Source organism: Macaca fascicularis, chromosome 9 (genome assembly GCF_037993035.2).
Source record: "Macaca fascicularis isolate 582-1 chromosome 9, T2T-MFA8v1.1".
Taxonomy (NCBI): Eukaryota; Metazoa; Chordata; class Mammalia; order Primates; family Cercopithecidae; genus Macaca; species Macaca fascicularis.
In genome coordinates, this window is record NC_088383.1 from 120100725 (window position 1) to 120114193 (window position 13469).

Below are 13469 nucleotides of genomic sequence, written 5' to 3' on the forward strand. Positions count from 1 at the left end.
GAAAGGTCTCCTTCTGCCTTGATCAGAAGATAAGATAGTATATCAAATGTCTTAGCTAAAACTTTTCTCTTGCGTTATTCTTTTGAGTAGTTTAGTCTTTAGGAGTCATTGGGAAACGCATGGCAAATCTTTAGTTGATTATGTAATCTTGGAGAATTTGAATGTGCAAGAGTTGTGACATTGACTTGGTATCTAAGGGAGTATCTTGAACATTGTTATATTAGGAAAATATGAGAATGTTTTATAAAATAGTTATCAGTACTTTGTTATTGAATAGAATGCCTTTCTGAGAAAAATTTCTGGGTTTATTTTTTCACTTTAAAAAATGACTTTAAAAATAAGGGATTTTTTAAATTTAAAAAAACTGGAGTTGGTTCTCATTACCCTTAAAAAATACTTTCTTTTGTATACACTTGTTAAATATCCCACTGACATATTATAAGTTCTTTATGTAAACGGTTTTGAATTTAAATACCTGTCTGTGATCAAGACTTTATCTGGATAGTAGTTTATAGTATTTCAGACTGGAAATGTTTCCAAGTTTGTTAGGAGGAGTAGCCTCTACTGTTGAGAGTAGTTGGGGCAGGGCATGCAGTATGTAGCTTTTGCAGTTTGTGCAGTATACAGCAGCATAATATACTGGGGGTGATGTTCATTCACATCATAGATTTGTATGTTATCACAGTTTTTTTTTTAGCAGGTGTTGGTAAAGTTTCTTGTTCTAACAAAATCAGTATATTATGTCACATTTCTGACTTAAGAACCTTAAGGAAGGAGCCTTTTTGTTTGTTTGTTTCTTGCACAATGTGCAAGTTTGGCTAGAGGGGAGATTCTGTCTTTGTGCAAATTGTTAGAGTTCCATCCTAGGAATCCTAATAATAATGTAATAATATTTAAATGGCATTAGAAGCATTTTATATGTTATAGGTACTCCAAAAAATCATCTTTCTTGGAAAATCTAATAAGAGTTTTGGGTGCTTTATCAGTGACCATCATCATTTAGATGTTCTGTGTTATCTAATTTGCTTTTTATAATTACTGATGTTTCTTTTCTTTTCTTTTTTTTTTTTTTGAGACAGAGTCTCACTCTGTTGCCCTGACTGGAGTGCAGTGGCGCAGTCTTGGCTCACTGCAAGCTCCACGTCCCGGGGTCACCATTCTCCTGCTTCAGCCTCCTGAGCAGCTGGGACTACAGGCGCCTGCCACCACGCCTGACTAATTTTTTTGCATTTTTAGTAGAGATTGGGTTTCACCATGTTAACCAGGATGGTCTCAATCTCCTGACCTTGTGATCTGCCTGCCTCGGCCTCCCAAAGTGCTGGGATTACAGGCGTGAGCCACTGCGCCCAGCCTGTGTTGTTTCTTAAAATGAAAATAGATAAAGTTTTTAAAGCATTATAGAGAATTTAACCTTCCGCTGGTCTGATTAAACAGTATACAAGTAGCATCTGCATCAGCCGTCTATGCCATTTTCTTTTTATGATTTCGAAGAAATTATTCAAGAAATCTGCCAATTTAGCTAGTACTTAAAACCTGATGTCCACTACTAAAAATGTTTTATGGGTGGATCAAATAATTTATTTTAATACTAGTCTTGAATAGAAAAATATACTAATACACACTTTTTTTACATTTGCTGTTTGTCTCTTCCACCTCAAAACTCATTTTTAACATAGTTCAGAAAGTTACCTTATAATTGCTAAATAAGAACATGATATATTTAACAGTTTGGATTTTTCTCCAGGTAAAGATTAGGTTTCCACTGATGTTTAACAGGGCTTGTACTGTGCTTAGAATACTTAGCTATTCTGAATTATGATTCAAGGCTAAAAGGTATAAACAGCCTTCACATAATATACTTTGAACCTGAATTATATTGTTGATTATTTCGACTTTATAAAAATTGCCATTTTAGTAAGTCATTCTGTATTGTTATTCAATGGAAATAATGTATTTGTAAACGTTCTGCCATAGAGTCTTTCAAAAGATTTCCAATGCTGTGTGTAACTGAAGCTGGACCTGAAATCAGTCTTTGCAGTGTCATGAAACCATAAAAATGTGGAACTGAGAGAAATGACTTTTTACTACTATGAAATTCTTCTGGAAAACTTGAAACAGCAAATGGCATGCAGAAGGTATACAGACATAAGTGCACAAAAACATGCAGCATAGTATTTGATATGGTCAGTGGTGTCCTTCAATATAGTTATGTTGTTTACATATTACTATTTTGAAAACCTTAAATTTCAGGATTTTGTTGTTGTTGTTATATCCTATAATGAAGACTGTGCTCTATAATGGAGAAATGAATTCTTAGAAGTAATTCTCCCATGCTCTGAGCCTTCTAGTCCTAATAGTATTTTTATCATGATCTCCATGTTATGTAAAGAAAATGTTTTTGTTTTCTTTTGTAAACTTTCATAAGAAAGTTTGCTCTGACTCAGCTGTTTAGGATGTCATGGTAACTAAAGGTGGAAATTGAGTGCAGGTTTCCTAGAAAAATAAGGTGTAATATTGGCTAATAAAGAAAACTATGTAAGTTTGTGTTTTAAAATGTTTCACAAGAACAAAAGCTACGAGGATAAAGGATAATGGTAACTATTGAATTGACTGAAGAAAACTTAAGGAAGACAACAAATTCTAGTCCTTTACACAATGTGATTAAATGTCATCTTTCCTGGTATCATTCTTTAATATGTATTTTTAAAAACCACTGTGGCTACCTGGAGAAGAATAGATTGAAGGATATCACAACTAGAGACCAAGAGGTCAGATGAGAGACTGTTAGAGTCATCCAGATGATGGATGACAGTGGCTTTGATTGGAATTTTAGTAATAGGGGTGGAAAGAATGACCCTTAAGGGACCCTTAGCAAGACATATTAGTAAGAAGTAATGATTGAATGGGTAAAATGGGTAAGGATCAAAGAATATTCCCAGGTTTGTGGCTTAAGCGTCTGAGTGTATTTACTAAACTAAGGAACCTTGTCAGAGGACCAGATTCTTTTGGTTTGTTTAGAGGTAGGAAGAGAATGTGTTTTAGAGCCCGTGGAAAATCAAGTGGAGATACCAGGTAAGCAATTGGATACATACATGTTAGGAAGTTAGGCCTGGAAACAGATGATCCAACATATAGATGGTAATTGAAACAAGGATTCCCTAGGGAGATTGTGTAGGATGGGAAAAAGATGGAATCCCTGATGAACTCCAAAAATCAAGAAGTAGCTGTAGTAGAGGTGAGAAATTTTATTTCCTTAAAGAATTGGGGTGGAGAATGTTAAGGGCAGTATAGGACTGCTTATACTCTTTATTTAGATTTAATTCCCTTAAATCTTCTCTTTAGAAATAACATGTAAAGATTGAGCTTATTTTTCTGCATTAAAAAAAAAATTTTATTGCTCTTTTCCAGACTTTTAATTATTTAATTAACCTGTTTATGCTGGTTTTTCCCTCTTCATTTTGCTCTTTAACTTTTCCTTTACTTTGTGGTTAACCTTGTGGAATAGATTAGGTTTGAGATAACTACTAGGTCTAGTTTTTAACTCATCTGTGACCCAGAGTGGCTTACCTGATCCAGTTAAAGAATTAAGATTTTTTTTCATAGTCTTAGCTTTGTTAGCAAAATTTAGGCCTAGGAAGAGAATGCCTGTATTTTGGAAGGGCCCAGTTCTAAAATAGACAGACAAAATATTCTGACTTGAAAAGAATACTGTTATAAAAATAAATTACATTTAAATGATTAGATTATTGGCTCTGTAATGCTTTAGTAGATTGAAGTGATTAGACTGTTAAACTTTTTTTTACTGGAATTTCTTAAAGACTGGGTAATCATTTATTCAAATTACAAGTGCATATATCTGAGAACATATATACAGCCAGATGCTCTACCCCTGAGTTATACCCCCTGAGAACATATATTATAAATATTATCTTCCAAATCAGGCATTGTAAATGTCCAGATCGTTTTAAAAAATATTTTATTTGATTGAATAATTTCCTTGTTGAGATTAGAGATAAGAATCTAAATGTTTGGATTTTTTTAGTTTAGATTGTATCACTAACTTTGAAAATTAGTTGGAAACTCCAGTTTTAATGAAATTTATTTTCTAGAGCAAGAAGGTGGTGGATTTTAATGCTCAGTGTTTTAGACTCTGAATGACCATATTTCTTATGGCAGAAGTGCACACAGTGTTTGGGATTCATTTTTCAGTTTCTGAAATGTAAAGATGTACCATGTGTATACACGTGTGTACATACATACGAATATATGAAAGAAGAGAAAAGGGATAAAATCACGAAGGTGAAAATACAAACAAAAGTGAACTTTATTTGTCTCAACTCAGGCAGGTGACCAGTTTGTCAAGAAGTTCTTCTCTGGTTTTCCCTGATTTGGGATCATTATATTTTGCTGAATTTTATTTATTATATATTCGATGTCTTTTAACTAGCACTGTTCATTAGTGCAAAATTAAATGTTTATCCTATATCTTCTGTTGTCAAACACACACTATGGACAGATAGAACATTTTTGCCCTTAGATTACAAACTAATGGAATTCACACCTATTTTGAGTAACCTACTTTTTTAAAAGTAAGAGTATCTGATTTAACTCAGAATTCGATTTTTCTAACCTCCAAAGCACCTCCTGTGACTGCGGAATAAAGTTCATCTTGGGGCAAGTGAGAACATTGATTGCCTTTATAGAGACTAAAATGTTAACAGTGAAGATTCATGGATGAACCTAGATTTGAGGTAATCACTGTTTTCTAATAAAATATTTGGAGATGACTTTTCTTTTTTCTGTGATCATCAACTTAGAGGCAAGTCATAAATTTACAGATTTTGGCCTTTGATGTGCACTTCAAAAAAATACTGTACATCCAGTAATTCTGGGTAACCCTTAATTTATTTGGATTGCAGGTGAGAACCGTAAAAGCAAACTTTTTCAAATTTTATGTTTTTGTACAATAATTTATCCAGTTAATTTTCTCAGGGCATGATCATTGTTACCATATTCATTGGGTGTTAGCATAGATGATATATCTAAGAATTAAGCATTACTGTTTTTCAGTTTATATGTGTATACCCATACATATGTATATTTGTTTCATTTACCACTCTTCATGGAAATTACATTTGTAGGACATTTGAATATTATTTACTACATACCCACTTAAAAAAATACTGTACTGTAAACCGTTCTTCCAAGGGAAGCCTTAAAACAATTTGAATTCAACAAGAGTTTGCTTGTGCCTGTGTGCCTTGGCAGTTATTTTATAGCTTTTCTCTATTATATACTATTGTTTGTCCAAGAGCAAATTTTTAAAAACAATTTGTATTACTAGCATTCCATTTGGGCTGCAAGTTAAATTGAGTGTTGTTAAGGACCTAGGTTTCTTTTAAACCTTTAAAAACTTGTCATGAAAATGTTGGTAATCATTTTTTTACACTTCTTTAGTTTTAGTTATGCTTAGTTTGTTTATTTAAGGATCAGTTGTGTATTATTTTAGACAAATAAGCTAATTTCATGTTTCCTTTCCTGATTCTTTGGTTTCTATGTAAATCTAACTTCATTTTCAGGGAATATCCAGGGAAAGTGAATGACTTATACATTGATGCAGTGTCATATCAGCATTGAAATTACAACCTTAGTCTTTCACTACTTAATCAGTATTCTTTCTACTCCACTGTATTGCCTCACCATCTAAACCATGACATCTGCACTGGCCTGATTGAAATAGGCTAGCCAGGTGAAAGCTGATAAAGTGGAGCCTTGACTAAAATAGGCTAACCAGGTGAAAGCCATATCAGACACAACTTTTCTCCCATTAATCTTTAACTTGAAAAAGCATATATTGTAATAGCCATAAATTTGATTAGTTTCACATTTCTTTCCTCCTCATCCTTTTAAACCAAATGCAAGATTAAAGCCACAAACAAAGTGCAAGACTTTAAGTGTATAATCTATAATTTGCATACTTAATTGCTGTTATTTTTGTTTGGGATCTTTCATGTTGTTTATAGGGAGAATATCAAATACAATTTTTGTCTTGGACAGTGACTTTACAGTTGTAGGTTCAAAAAAATCACATAGACTGCCCCCTTTCTCTCAGGAAGATAAGACATTATCCCATTTTAAACTAACCAAATCAAAAGGTTTTTAAGCCAACTGTCTGATAAGTAGTATAAGGATACTGGGGACCACCTGTCCTAGTATAGTATTCTTTTGATTCTATCACATTGACTGTGATTTTGTGAATTGGTGATGATGCTTTAGCCACGGTCACATTCTCTTTTCTAAAATTTCAGCTTTGGGAGAGATTGGAGCTGTGCGTGCAGCAGTAATTAAGAAAAAGGGCCTCCTGGCTAGCCAATCTGATTGGCTTAGATGAATCCAGGGGGAAGAAAGGAATGACAGGTATTGCAGCCAGATTGCATTTCTTCCAAGACCAAGGAAGCCAGGTGGCCTGCAATATATAAATGCAAATTAAAGTTATCACAGTTGTCTTTTGTAGTATGGTTGATATATGAGTCTACATTCAAGTTCATTTTTTTTCTATCTGATGACTTTCCTGGGAAAGTCTAAGATATATTTTTTCTTTATCTTTTTTTTTTTTTTTTTTTAAAGGTGTCTTGCTCTGTCACCCAGGCTGGAGTGCAGTGGCATGATCATAGCTCACTGCAGTCTCCAACTCCTGGGCTCAAGTGATCCTCCCACCTCTGCCTCCTGAGTAACAGGGTGACTACAAGCACACACTACCACACCCAGCTAATTTTATTATTATTATTGTTATTATTTTGTTGAGTCAAGGTCTTGCTATGTTGCTCAGGCTGTTCTCAAATTCCTGGGCTCAAGCGATCCTCCCACCTCAGTGGGAGGCAAGCAAAAGGTAAGTAAATTTTATGATTTATTAAAGGTTGATAAATACTATTTATAAAAAAGCAATGGACTTCTGGTTTCTGATGCAACATGTAAGGAGCTTGGAAGTTGTCACTCTGTCCTAACAAATAGAAAGCTAAACAAACTGAAAATCAACAACTTTTCTTAGATCCATCAGAGAATGGAGGTCACAGAGCAAACTGAAGCCACCCAAATTGGAGAAAGACACATGAATGCAGAGAATCAACAACTTACTGGATCAAAAACCCACAAGCAGAAACCTTTGTGGGAACCAAGGGCAGAGTAGGAAAAACCTAAGCTATAATTGACAAACTGCTGGAAGCTCAATGTGGACAAGTCTGAGAGTTAACTTGTGGGGGAAGGTGATGGATATGTTAATATGATTGTAGTAATTATCCCACAATATATGTATATTAAATCATGTTTGAATATATTAGGTCTTGACAAATAACTTTTAAAAACAAAACCTTGGAGGGGTATCAAAAAATGGATCCCCTCCCTTTTCTGAGTTTTACCTCTAGGAGCCCTACCCGGTTCTCATAGTGAAGATTGAGAAGAAAAAAACCAAAATCTCATGTTTCCAGCATGGGGAGAGAAAAAGGAACCATTTTGAAATACGCCAGAGCATTCTGTATTTCTTAAAAAAGCCTGGCCTCAAGAGAAATTATTTTATCAGAGCCTAACCTCCTGCCTACCCAATTCAGGGAAAGGGAAATACCCAACTTTAGTCACCTCTAGCTTTCCATGTGGGAGAAGGGAAATCTCCAATTCTATACTTCTTATCTGACTTAATTGGGAGTGGGGGAAGGGAGGCTAAGAGCATTTGTTTAGGTCACAGCACAGAAGCACAAGCTCACTAAAAGACTTGAGACCTAATCCTAGGACTGTAGAATGCTTCCCCTCCCGACCACAACTTAGCACTACACTACTAAAGGCCTATTTACCTCAGTTCCTTTTAACCAGCACATTGTGGTTAGCTTTCAACAAAAAAATTACAAGGCATACTAAAAAGATAAAAACACCATTTGAAGAGACAGCAACCATCAGAAGCAGACTCAGATATGACAGATGCTGGAATTATCAGACCAGGAATTTTAAATAAGTACGATTAATATGCTAAGGGCTCTAATGGAATAAGTAGACAGAATGTAGGAACAGGTGGGTAATATAGCAGAGAAATTCTACAAAAGATTTACAAATACTAGAAATAAACACTAACAATAAAGAATGATTGGCTAGTACACTGGACACAGCTGGGGAAGGAAGCTTGAAGATAATGTATCAGTAGAAACTTCCCAAATAAAAAGCAAAGAGGAGAAAAAGCAAAACTAACTGGAACCAAATATCCAAAAACTGGGACAACTACAAAAGATGTAATATACATTTAATGTGAAGACCAGAAGAATAAAGAGAAAGAAACAGAAGTACTTCAGGAGTAATGACTAAGAATTCACAAGATTAATGTCAACCTGCAAGACTGTTTAAACACCGAACAGTTAATGTAATCCATCACCTTAACAGGCAAAGAAGAAAAATCATGTATCAATAGATGCAGAAAAAACATTTGACAAAATCTAGCACTCCTTCATTACAACTCTCAGCAAACTAGGAACAGAGTAGAACTTACTCAACTTGATAAAGAACATCTACCTGAAACCTACAGCTAACATTATGTTTACTGGTAAAAACAACAACAAAAAAAAAACAAAAAAAAACTTGAAGCTTTCCCACGAAGACCAAGAACAAGGGAAGGATGTTCTCCCTCACAGTTTCTTTTCATTATCTTACTGGAAGTTATAGCTAATGCAGCAAGACAAGGAAAGGAAGTGAGAGTCATACAGACTGGGAAGGAAGAAATAAAACTCTTTGTTTACAGATGATATGATTGTCTATGGAAAACCCAAAGGAATTGACAAAAACAACTGATGATAGCAAGTGATTATAGCAAGGTTGCATAATACAAGGTTTATATACAAAAGCAAATTGCTTTCCCATACAGAGAAACGAATAATTGGAATTTGAAATTAAAGACATAATACCATTTATATTAGTACCTCTCTCCCAAAATGGAATACTTTGGTATCAATTAAACAAAATACAAAATACACATGAGGAAAAATACAGATCTCTAATGATAAGACTAAATGAAGAGAGATTCCATGTTCATGAACTGGAAGACTTGATATTGTCAAGAAGCCCATTCTTTACAACTTGATTTATAAATTCAACATAACATAATCTCAAAATCCCAGGAAGTTGTTTTGTGGATATTGACAAACTGATTCTGAAACCTATATGGAGAGGCAAAAGATTCAGAATAGCCAGTGAAATATTTAAAGAGAAGAAAGAGTCAAGAGGACTGACACCACCCAATTTCAAGACTTACGATAAAGCTATTGTAATTAATACTGTGGTATTACAAATGGATCAAAGTAACACTATAGAGTCCCCAAAAAGAGACCCACACACATATTGTCAACATTTTTGACAAGGAAGCAAAGGCAATTCAGTGGAGTAAGGATAGTTCTTTTCAACCTAACAGTGCTGGAACAACTGGGCATCCATATGCAAATATAAGCAAATCTAGGCCTTAAACTTTTCACAGAAATTAACTCAAAATTGGCCATACCTAAATGTAACATAGAAAATTATAAAACTCCTAGAAGGAAACCTAGGAGAAAGTCTAGATGCCTTTAGGTCTAGCAGTGACTTTTTAGATACAATACCAAACCCACAATTCATGAAAGACATCATTGGATTTTATTAAAATTTTTTGTTCTTCAGAAGACACTATCAAGAGAATGAGAACAACAGACTGGGAGAAAGTGTTTGCTGAAGACATACCTGATAAAGGACTCACCCAAAATAGACAAAAGAGCTCTTAAAACTCAGCATAAGAAATGGAACAACCCAATTAAAAAATGAGCAAAAGATCTAAACAGACACCTCACCAAGAAGATATACATATGGTAAGTAACCTCATGAAAAGATGGTCAGCAGCATCTATCATTAGGGAATTGCACATTACAACAATGAGATATCACTGCACAACCATTAGAATAGCTAAAATCCAAAACACCAACAGCACCAATGCTGGTGAGAATGTGGAATAACTGGAAATACCATTTATTTCCGGTGAAAATGCAAAAAGGTACAGTCACTTTGGAAGACAATTTGGCAGTATCTTACAAAACAAAACATACTCTTACCATATGATCATGCTTTTTAGTATTTACTCAAATATATTAAAACATCTGCTCAGAACCCTGCAATTAAATGTATACAGCAGCTTTACTCATAATTGGCTAACTTGCAGGCAATCAAGATGTCTTTCAATAAGTGAGTGGATAAACTGTGGTACATTCATACAATGGGATATTACTCTATAGGAGGAGGAGTGGCAAATACTGTAGGTATCACAACCAGACCCCTTGTATGCCTTTACCATTTTGATGCACTCTGACTGCCTCTCAGGGTCACATAGAGAGCCTGAGGTGTCTGGGAAATCCCTAAATAAATAAGTTATCAAGCCATAAAAAGACATGGAGAACTGAAATCCTTATTACTAAGTGAAGAAGCCAATCTGAAAGGATTTTATACTGTATGATTCTAACTAAATTCTGGAAAAGGCATATGTTTAGTGACAATAAAAAGATCAGTGGTTGACAAGAGTTTGGAGGAAGGGAGGAACGAATATGTAGAGCACAGAGGATTTTTCGGGTGGTGAAAGAACTCGGTATGATATTATGGGAGATACATGTCATTACACATTTGGCAAAACCTGTAGAATGTACACCACCAAAAGTGAACACTATGTGAACTATGGTCTTTGGGTCTTAATATGTATCAGTCGTCAGCAGGACATTGGCTGGGAAGGCTCTGGGTGTATATGGAATAGGTATATATGGGAGCGCTGTACTTTGCTCAATTTTGCTCTGAACGTAAAATTGCTCTTAAAACTTGTATTTGAAAAAATATGATGTTGCTATTTCAGATAGGGTGGTATGGGTAAGTCTGGCTAAGAAAGTGCCATTTGAGTCTTATAAGAGATGAAGTTTAGTTATATCTGAGTGAAGGGCATTTTGGGTAAAACAGCTGATGTTTAAGGAAAAATGAGGCCTGTGTGACTGGAGTGAGGAAAAACAAGTTGATTAAGAGTAGATCATAAAGTCAGAGAGATGGGGAAGAGAAAAGCAGATCACGAGGCTTTGTGTGTCATGCTAAGGATTTTAGTTTTTATCCTGAATGAAGTGAATAAATGTAGCTCTGCCACTACTAGTTCTGTGACCTTAGGCAAGTTATTTTTACCTCTCTGCTCCAAATTTACTCATATCTAAAATGGGTATAATAAGAATACCAAACGATTAGTGTTAGTAATATGAGCATTAAAAGGAGTTTTGTGTTTATATATTAGTATTTGCATCATTATTTTGAACAGGGGAATGACATTATTTGATTAGGTATTTAAAATGCTCCTGTTTGCTGTGTTGAACATATACAGAGGTAGTGATGAGGAGTAGAGGTTATTAGTGGCACAAGGGTGAAAGCAGGTAGACCAATTAGAAGGCAAGGTCAATAAACAAACAATAGCTTGGATAAGAGTGATTGCAGTAGAAATGGTGAGAAGTAGATTCTAGATATACCCTTAAATTCGTATTTCCTGAAAGATTGTATGGCAAGTGTGAGAAAAGGGGAGCGAAGGATGATTTTAAGGTTTTTAGCTTGAGTTCCTACAATTACAAGAATCCCACCAACTGTAAAAAAAAAAAGTAGTTGCACGTATCTATGGGATGCATGCAGTTATATAAGGATACAATGTGTAATGATCACATCTGGGCAATTGAGGTGATGTCCATCACCTCAAACATTTATAGTTTCTTTGTGTTGGGAACATTCCAAATCTAGCTATTTTGAAATATACAATAAATTGTTAACTATGATTGCCCTATTGTGCTACCAAACACTGTATCTTATTTCTTCTATCTAACCATATTTTTGTACCTATTAACCAACCCCTCTTTAACCCCCACTCTCACTGCCCTACCAAGCCTCTGGTAACCACCATTCTACTCACTGCCTTCATGAGATCAATTTTTTTTAGATGCCACTTATAAGTGAGAAGATGTGTTTGTTTTTTCGTGCCTGGCTTATTTCATAGTGTCCTCCAGTTCTATCCATGTTGCTTCAAATGACAGGATAACCTGTTTCATGGCTGAATAATACTCAGTTGTGTATATATACCACATTTTCTTTATCCATTCATCAGTTGATGGACACTTAGGTTGATTCCACATCTTGGCTATTGTGATTACTGCTATAATAAACATGGAAGTATGGCTATTTCTTTAATATACTGATTTCCTTTCTTTTGGATATGTACCCAGCAAAGAAGTTATTGAACCATATGGTAGTTCACTGTTTAGTGTTTTGAGAAACCTCCATATTGTTTTCCATAGTGGCTCTACTAATTTACATTCCCACCAACAGTGTATGAGGATTCTCATTTCTCCACATCCTCAGCAGCATTTATTATTTTCTGTCTTTTTGATAATAGCTGTTTTAATTGTGGTGAAATGATATCTCATTGTGGTTTTGATTTTTATTTCTCTGGTGACTAGTGATGTTGAGCATTTTTTCATATATCTGTTGGCCATTTGTATGTCTTCTTTTGAGAAATGTCTATGAAGATCTTTTGCCCATTTTTAAGTTGGAGTATTAGTATTTGCTATTGAATTGAGTTCCTTATATATCCTGGTTATTAATACTTTGTTGGATTAATAGTTTGCAAATATTTTCTCTCATTCTCTAGGTTATCTCTTCACTTTGTTGATTGTTTCCATGGCTGTGCAGAAGCTTTTTAGCTTGAGGTAATCCCATTTGTCAGTTTTTGCTTTCGTTGCCTGTGCTTTTGAGGCCTTATGAAATCTTTGCCCAGATCAATGGCCCAAAGTGTTTTCCCAGTGTTTTCTTCTAGTAGCTGCAGGTCATATATTTATGTCTTTAATCCATGTTGAGTTGATTTTTGTATGCAGTGAGAGAGATGCCTATTTTCATTCTGCACATGGATATCGTTTTCCCATCATGATTTATTGAAGAGATTATCCTTTCCTCAATATATGTTGGTGCCTTTGTCAAAAATCAGTTGACTGTAAATGTATGGATTTATTTCTGAGTTCTCTATGCTGTTCCATTGGTCTATGTTTCTTTTTATGCCACTACCATGCTGTTTTGGTACTATATTTTGAGGTCAGATATTGTGTCTCTAGGTTTGTCCTTTTTGCTCAGGGTTGCTTTGGCTATTCTGTTTGTTTTTTGTGATTCCATAAAAATTTTAGGAATTTTTTCCTATTTCTGTGAAAAATGTCATTGGTATTTTAATAGTGATTGCATTGAATGTGTAGATCACTTTGAGTAGTATGGACATTTTAACAATATTAATTCTTCCAAACAATGAACACAGAATGTATTTCCTTTTGGTATGTGTGTGTCCTTTTCAATTTCTTTCAGTAGTGTTTTATAGTTTTCATTGTAGAGATCTTTCATTTCTTTGGTTAAATTTGTTTCTAGGT

At 34.7% G+C, this 13469-nt stretch overlaps 1 long non-coding RNA gene across 2 annotated transcripts in view; it reads left to right on the top strand.

Annotated features, from left to right (window-relative positions):
* The first annotated feature begins 1974 nt into the window (after window positions 1–1974).
* LOC141407740 (uncharacterized) overlaps window positions 1975–13469 on the top strand; it is a 32188-nt gene continuing 20693 nt past the window's right edge. Inside the window, exons 1-4 of one of the 2 annotated variants that reach the window (XR_012418205.1) lie at window positions 1975–2135; window positions 4639–4751; window positions 9685–9869; window positions 12710–12767. This is a non-coding gene — a long non-coding RNA (uncharacterized lncRNA). The remainder of the gene's footprint in view (window positions 2136–4638; window positions 4752–9684; window positions 9870–12709; window positions 12768–13469) is intronic. The other variant, XR_012418206.1, reaches the window with a different exon arrangement.